This window comes from Elephantulus edwardii, unplaced genomic scaffold (assembly GCF_000299155.1).
Source record: "Elephantulus edwardii isolate Elephantulus edwardi_28Jun2011 unplaced genomic scaffold, EleEdw1.0 scaffold00049, whole genome shotgun sequence".
Classification (NCBI taxonomy): domain Eukaryota; kingdom Metazoa; phylum Chordata; class Mammalia; order Macroscelidea; family Macroscelididae; genus Elephantulus; species Elephantulus edwardii.
Window position 1 is genome coordinate 15,893,680 of NW_006399799.1, and position 8,353 is coordinate 15,902,032.

Genomic DNA, 8,353 nt, shown 5'->3' on the forward strand with positions numbered 1-8,353 from the left:
CCTCTATGAGGTGGATTGATTCAGTGACTGGGATAATTGGGATGGGAGTGTCAGAGACAGTGCGATTGGCACAGGACAGAGTGGAGTTTAGGGCTGTTGTGCATAGGGTCGCTATGAGTCGCAGGCGACTCGACGGCACATAACAACAACAACAACAACAGTTGTCCCATGGGACAGAGTAGAACTGTCTCACCGAATCTTCTGGGCTTTTTCTTTCTAGGAGCACATCACCAAGTCGTATCTCCACAGAACCACTGATGGGTTCAAACTGCCAACCTTTCTGTTGGTGTACAAGTGCTTGATCAGTGCATCAGCAACCATCCAAAGCATGTAACATTAATCAAAGTAAGCAAAAGAATCTAGCTGGGCTGAAGAAAGGGTCAGCAAACAGATGAAAACATATTAGAGGACAGGAGAGATAAAGGGAACAAGTTAAACTTATCAGCAGAGTTTAGAAATGGGCTCATACTCTTAACTCTGTAGTTGCATCATGTTCTACAACAAGCCATTCTACGACTTCAAGTTCTTCATCCAGAGACCCTCACAGCCTAATTTTTTCTGCTCTGATAATCAGGGGACCTTCCTATCTGTAGGAAAAAGCTTTCCAGGACCAGATCACTCCTCAAAATGATGCCTTCATCCTCAAACTCAAAATCACTGCCATAGAATCAATTCTGACTCACAGGGACCCTTCATCGACTTTGCAAGGCAGTAAATATTAAGAGGAAGAAAATGTCCATCTTCTTCCCTTAGAGTCATGAGTGGGCCTTTGGTTAACAGTGCAACAAAATATGAACCATGACACCAGAGCTCCATTCTCCCAGAAAAAAAAAAAAGAAAAAGAGAAAACTTTTAGAGTGAATCATAAGACGACGACTTGTTTTATGGCAACAAATGGATACTATCCTCAGTGCAAAGCAGATAGGTGCAGCCCTGCCTGAAGAACCAGTGAATGAAAAGGATGCTTATCAACAAAGATAGCATTACAAGGCTGTTCTTTGAGTTTTCAGCCTATCCCATAATTACTATCCTGTGCTCTGCTGTTTTCAGTAGATATGAAAGTAACAGAAGTTGTGAGATTTCTGGAGGAGACTGGCCAGCCATTCTGATAATCTCTTCACATCAGCATTGTCTCACCAAGCAGTTGGCTTTGTGCCTTCTGGTCCATCACTTCATGTGTGTTGATGCTTATTTTTATCAGTAGATCAGGCAAGGATCAAGCTCATAAGAATGACTTGAAATCACAAAACTCATGGGATACTATCATATTAATTTTAAGAAGAAATGTTTTAGGCAAATAAGAATTCGTTTACCAGCCAGCCAAGGAATTTTCTCCTCTATGTTGTTGTTGTTGTGTACCATCGAGTTGAAACCGACCCATAGCTGACTCTCCAGTGAGTTTTCAGAGGCAGTTAATCTCATGGGAGGAGGTTGCCCATCCTTCTCCCACTTCTATAGGAAGCTTTAATAACATTTTAAAATGTGCTTGGGCAACACAGGAGAACAAAAAAGAGAGTGATCTGATGTTGACAGATAGTGTCACCCCAACAACAATGACGAATATTTTACGTTGTTGTTGTTACATTCTGTCAAGTCAGATTCAACTCAAAGCTGGCCATCGAGTGGGTTTTCAGTCATAGTAAATCATATGAGAGAATGTTGTTCTCCCTTGGAGCAGTTCCTGGATTCAAACCACCTGTCTCTGGTTTGGTAGTACAACTCCTTACTCCATAGACCACCAGAGTTCCTCAATGTTTCATTTGTTATTGTTGTTAAGTGACATCGAGTCACATACAACCCATAACAACCTTATGAAAAACAGATCAGAACCCTGCTTTATCCTGTGCCATCCTCATCATATCTGACATACCTGAGCCTAGTGTTTCAGACACTGTGTCAATCCATCTGGTTGAGGATTTTCCTTTCTTTCTTCTACACTCCACCTTTTCAAGCATAATTTCCCTCTCCAAGGAATAGCTTTTCCTAGCAACATCCTCAAAGTGTGTGAGACAGATTTTGTCATCTTTGCCTCCAAGAAGCACTCTGGTAGCACTTTCTTAACTGTTTGTTCTTTCAGCAGTCTATAGTCCATATACTATATGCTAGGTATAATTTTAATCTGTTTTTATGTTTGTTGTTATTGTGTACCATAGAGTAGCTTGCGACTCTATGTACAAGAGCCCTAAATCCTGCTCTATCCTGTGCCAACCTCACTGTCTCTGACACGCCTACTCCCATTACCTCAATCACTGAATCGATCCATCCCATCTAGGGTCTTCCTTTCTTGTGTTGTCCCTCTGCTGTCCCAATCATGATGTTCCTCTCCAAGGACTGGTCCCTCCTTGTAACATACCCAAAGTATGTCAGATACAGCTTCAGAATACTTGCCTCCAAGGAGCAGCCAGTTTCACCCTCTCCAGGACAAACCTGTTTGTTCTGTTAGCAGTCCATTGTATATTCAACACTCTTCTCCAGCACCCAGCTCAACGGCATCAATTCTTCCTCTATCATCCCTAGTCACCGTCCAGCTCTCTGATGCATAGCACGCAATTGCAAAGACTATGGCCCGGATCAGGCACACCTTGGTCTCCAGCCTGATGTCATTGCTCCTCAGTACTCTGGAGACGTCCCTGACAGCTGGATTTCCCAATGCAATTAGTCTCTTTGGTTTCCTGGCTGCTGGTACCAAGAATATTGACTATAGAGCCAAGCAAACGAAAGCTGTTAACAATCTCAATCTCTTCACCATCCATAATAATGATGCTGCCCAGTGGTGAGAATCTTTGATTTCTTGATGTTGAGCTTCAATCCATACTGAAGGCTGCAGTCCTTGACCTTCTGCAGCAAGTGCTTCAGGTCTTCCTCAGTTTCAGCAAGCAGGGTTGTGTTATGTGCATAACGCAGGTTATGATGAATCTTCCTCCAATCCTGATGCCACAATCCTCCTTGTACAGCCCAGCATCCCAGATGATATGTTCTGCACACAGATTGAAAAGGTATGGAGACAGAATAAATCCCTGGCGGACCCCCATCCCGATTTTGAACCATGTAGTGTCTCCTTGCTCTGTTCTGACAACTGCCTCTTGGTTCAAGCATAGGTTTCGCATTAGCACAATCAAATGTTCTGGGAGTCCCATTCTTTTCAGAGTCAGCCACAGCTTGTTGTGATCCATGCAGTCAAAACCCTTTGCATAGCCAATGAAGCACAGATAGACATTCATTTAATCCTCATACCAATCCTAGGAGTAAAATACTGTTAATCTTGTTTGATTAATGTCTTTGTTGTTATGTACCATCAAGCCTGACCATCTCATAGCTGACCCTATAGTAGAGTTTCAGAAACAGTAAATCACATGGAAAGAGATTGGCCATCTTTCTTCTATAGAGAAGCTGGTGTATTCGAACCTCATCCCTTTGGGTTGGCAGTACAGAATAAGGAAGTTTCATTTCAAAGAGACAGTAAATTCTTCTAAGCTTTGCAGTGCTGATCCAAAGACTAGTGATGTGAACCTACCCAGTGGCTCCACAGTTTCCTTTTCAGACCTGAAGATCTGCTTCTTTCAAGATTCTGGGAAAGAAAATCCTATGAAGCCATTCTACTGTGTCACATAGGATTGCAACGGGTCTGAAATCTACTGGCAGCAAGGCACAACAGCAGCCAGTGACAAAGCAAGATGTTATCCTCAGTCACAGTCACCTGGTGCTAGAATCCATATCCCATGTTAGTCTCAGGACACATCTACCGAGTTGATCAAAACTCTCCCGCTGAAGCAGCATCCAGCGTCTCGGCTGCCTAGTGAGGCAAGGGCGCCGAGTGGCGCATCCTCGGACCGTAGCCCTGTCAACGTATTATAATGCCGTCTCGCACCAAGTAGTAAAGTGAAAAATACTCGAGACTCTTCGCAAACGATGGCCACATTGGCCTTCAATTTTAGGAAGCACACACAAGATTCCTTACAGAGCCCTTGCCCTTGCCACTGAGTTGCTTAGTTGCTTTTGATTGGCACCTTTCTGATCATCATGGGCTCCCTTCTGTTGGCAGGCTACATCAGCAAAAGGAAGGCAGACCGGGACGTTTCTGTCCTGATAGTTGGCATCCTGGTGTTTCTGCCAGGGTTCCAGCACCTGCGAATCGCCTACGGTGCATCCAAAGATTACCGGGGATACTCCTATGACGACATTCCACCCACCTGGGGCCAGAGGAAAAGCGTCACAGATGGAGCCCAGCCCAGTTTAAGACACTGGGCAGAAACTGTAGCTAAGGGCTAAGGGGTTCTGTAGTTGGAAGATATTTAGCATGATTGCAGCCAGATTTTATGTCTACCCCAAAGCTGTTAACTAAGCTTCCAAGTAACTAATTAGGACATGCTTCATTATTCATCTTCTGCCTTTGTCAATAGTGATGCTAATTGTGTGAAGAGGTAGGGAAGAGATTCTGTAGTGGAAAATGTTGCCCCTACTCTCCTTAGGATTGAAATTTTCTTTTAAAGTCTTCAATGTCAATTTGTTCTTGTAACAAATGGAAAAATATGTCTTTTAAATAACCCAAAAACTTCCCTGTCTGCTACTTCAGATATACTCTTCTCTGGATATGCCTAGAGAGCTTCTTATATATTCTACATAAAAAGAAAATGCTCTTTTTAAGCTCTGGCATTGCATCAGACGTTCAGTGTCTAATAGAACTGACTTATCTTGAACGTTAATAATGGTCCTGAAGATATACTTGTCACACAGACTTGAATATTTTCTTAAATTTCTTCTACATATGTTTCCTCATTTTACTGATGGCTTAGAAGGAGTGATTTGCCAAGGTCATATAACTCTGCTGTTGTTTTTGTTGTTTACTGTAGAGTTGGAACTGACCCTCCAGCAGGTTTATAGAGGCAGTTAATCTCCACATTCTTCTCCTGCAGAGCAGCTAGTTGCCTCAAACTGTGTGCCTTTGGTATTGCAGCACAGCTTCTTGCTACTAGGCCACCAGAGCTGAGTAAATATTTGATAAACAAATATTCTGAGAAGCTGGCCTATATGAGGAAGACCATAGCAATAGGGTTAGAGGAAGACTTAACAACCTGGGATGTTATTGTTGGTGTTAGAGGGTGTCAAGTTAACTCAGACTCACAAGGTTCCTATCAACAATGGAACAAAACCCTCCCCAATCCTGTGTGATTCTAATAGTCTCTGTTATGTTCTAGTTCAGTGTTGCAGTCTTTGTGTCAATCTACCTCTTTGAGGGCCTTCCATTCCATTGTTGACCCTCCACTTTTCCAAGCACCACGTCCTTCTCAAGGGCTGTGGCCTCCTGACAACTTGCCCAAAATATGTGAACCAATCTCTCATCATTCATTCTTCTAAGAGCAACTCAGCTACACTTCCTCTGAGATAGATTTATTATTTTAGCAATCCATGGTATACTTCATGTTATTCACCAGCACCACAATTCAAAGGCATCAATGCTGCTTCAACTTTTCTTTCTCATTGTCCAAATTTCATGTGTATGTAAAGAATTTAAAAGACCATGACTTGGGTGTACCTTCATTTTTAAAGCAACATCCTTTCTCTTTAGCACTTTAAAGAGGTCATTGGCAGCATATATGCCCAATTTGATTATTTTTTTCCAACTTAATTATCGGATGGGCAACCTCCTCCTATGCAATTAACTACCTCTGAAAACCCACTGGAGGGTCAGCTGTGGGTCAATTCTGGCTCTATGGTACACAACTATATATATTTTTTTTTCATTGTTGAACATGTTCTCTCCATTCCTCTACCCCACCCCACCCCGCAATGCACCCTTTATTTCAATGTTGTCAGACATATAATGCCTAATCATATATTCCTTTTGGAGAGCTCTTCTCTCATCTGTTTCAACGCAGTGTTTATTATCTATCCATTCTTTTCCCATTCTCTACCCAAACCCCACGTCTGTCCTGTTTTATAACAGTGATGTTATACAGTGCTTGTCCTTATGTGACTGAGATATTTCACTCAGAATAATGTCCTCCATGTTGTGTAATGTTTTATAAGTTCATTGTATTTTCAATGCTGTATAATATTTCATAGTGTGAATGTACCAAAATTTTTCCATCCATCCATTTGTTGATAAACACTTGAGTTACTTATATCACTTTGCTATTGTAAATAACATAGCAATAAATATCCATGTGCATCTGTTTGAGTCATGGCACTGGTTTCTTTAGGGTATATTCCCAGTAGTGGAATTGCTGGGTCAAATGATATTTCTATGTCCAACTTTTTGAGAATGCACCAGACTGCTTTCCACAGTGGCTGTACCATTTTACATTCCCACCAGCTATGAATAAGAGTTCCAATCTCTCCACAATCTCACCAGGATTTGTTATTTGCTGCCCTGTTGTTTTGCTATTGTTGCTGGGGTCATCCAAATTCTTGATGTTGATTGTAGATCCAAGGAAACTAAAATTCTTGATAACAGCAAAATACTCTTCATTTATCATGATGTTGCCTATTGGTCCAGTTGTGATAATTTTTGTTTTCTTTATGCGGAGGTGTAATCCCTACTGAAGGCTACATTCTTTGAGGTTTGTATGGTTTCAAGTTTTTCTTTTCTACAATGTTGTGTCATTTCCACAGCACAGGTTGTTGATGAGTCTTCTTCTACTCCTAATGCTACATTCATCTTCATATAGACAGACTTCTCAGAATATTTGCTTAACAAACAGGGATAATAAAGCAGGGATAGTGTAAAGATGCAAACCTAATACACATTTTCCCTGATTTGAAACTATGCAGTCTCTGTTCAAACAAGGGTTTTCTGGTTTATCTTCAGGTTCTGGATAAGCACAGTGAAGTGTTCTAGAGTTCTCACTCTTCTCAATGTTTTCTATAGTTTATTATGATCCACACAGTCAGATGTCCTTGCATAGTAAATAAAACACAAGTAAACATCTTTCTGGAATTTACTGCTCTCAGTCAAGATGTAACTGGCATCAGCAATGGTATCCCTTGTTCTATGGCCTCTTCAGAATACAGCTTGAATTTCTAGAAGTTCCTTATAGTTATGCTGCTCAAAACATTTTTTTAATAATCTTTAACAAGATTTTACTTGCATATGATGTTAATGATATTATTTGATAATTTCTGCTTTCTCTTGCTCATCAGTTTGTTTTTTTGTTTTGTTTTGTTTTGTTTTTCACAAAATAGACATATAAAATGTAATTGTTTCGGTTTAAAATATATCTTCAATGATACAATTAAAATAATAAACAAGACAAAATCAACTTCATAAAACAAAATATAAAATATTGTTATATGACCCGTGTCCCATGATATATTAGAAAACCAGCAATTTAGTTCACATACTTCATTAAAATATTTAACATAAGAATATAACTATCTATCCTACATATAAAATGACCTATTCTAGTTCCCTGAACCTAAGTATACCTGTGATTTTATTTCTTTGATAAACTTACATTTTTCAGTATTTTAGTGTATTTAGACATGTGTACAATGCTCCCCTGCTCATAGAAACATTTTCTCATAAATTCATGAGTGCTTTATAGAATTGTTACAAGATAAAACATGATGAAGGTTAAAAAAAATGATAAAAATCTTCAAATAGGAACATCAGGAAGAATTCCTTCTTGGACTGTATCCTTTGTTATGCAATAACTGCAATATGCTTGTGTTTCTTCACTCTTTATAGAAACATACACAACCCATACCAACAGCAGAAGTGTTTTTACTTCATATATTAAACAGTGCAGAAATTCAGATAACGTTATCAGTAGCAAACAGAATCTCTTGTAATTTGAGAAGGTTTTGCTATGCTTTTGAATGTTTGCTCAGAAAAACAAAGAAAAAAGCTTTTTACTTGGTTCCACTAAAAGTTTGTTATCTGCCTGGCGTAATTATAAAAAATAACTTAACCTTTCGTCTGGGGACAGTGTTTAAAGGTAGATCTTACTGCATATCTTTACTATATGTACACAGACACACCACATTTATATATTATATATTTATATAAGACATGTATGTACACATTTACAGATAGACCTTCAAAAATATATTGCACGTATATACAATGCAGCTTTATCTTAACTGATTTCATATTGTATGTAACCCATTTAAGTTCTTCATAAGAAAGGCAGTTGACATGCCCAGGAAGATTTCAGTGATATGCTCTGTTTTAGTAAACATGAATTGGAGAATTCAAGGTTAAGGGAAAATATGGTTCATCCATATACTCTTGAAATGCAACTCCCACTAACTGGAGGCAGTCAGTTACACAGAATTCAGGCCAAAGCTCTAACTCCTCAAAGCCACACTTACTGCTTTTTCTCTGACTTCCATTAGTGAGCAGGTCCACTAA

At 39.7% G+C, this 8,353-nt stretch overlaps 1 pseudogene; it reads right to left on the reverse strand.

Moving 5' to 3' along the window:
* Positions 1-8,353, reverse strand: part of LOC102869428 — a 17,971-nt pseudogene that overhangs the window by 6,248 nt on the left and 3,370 nt on the right.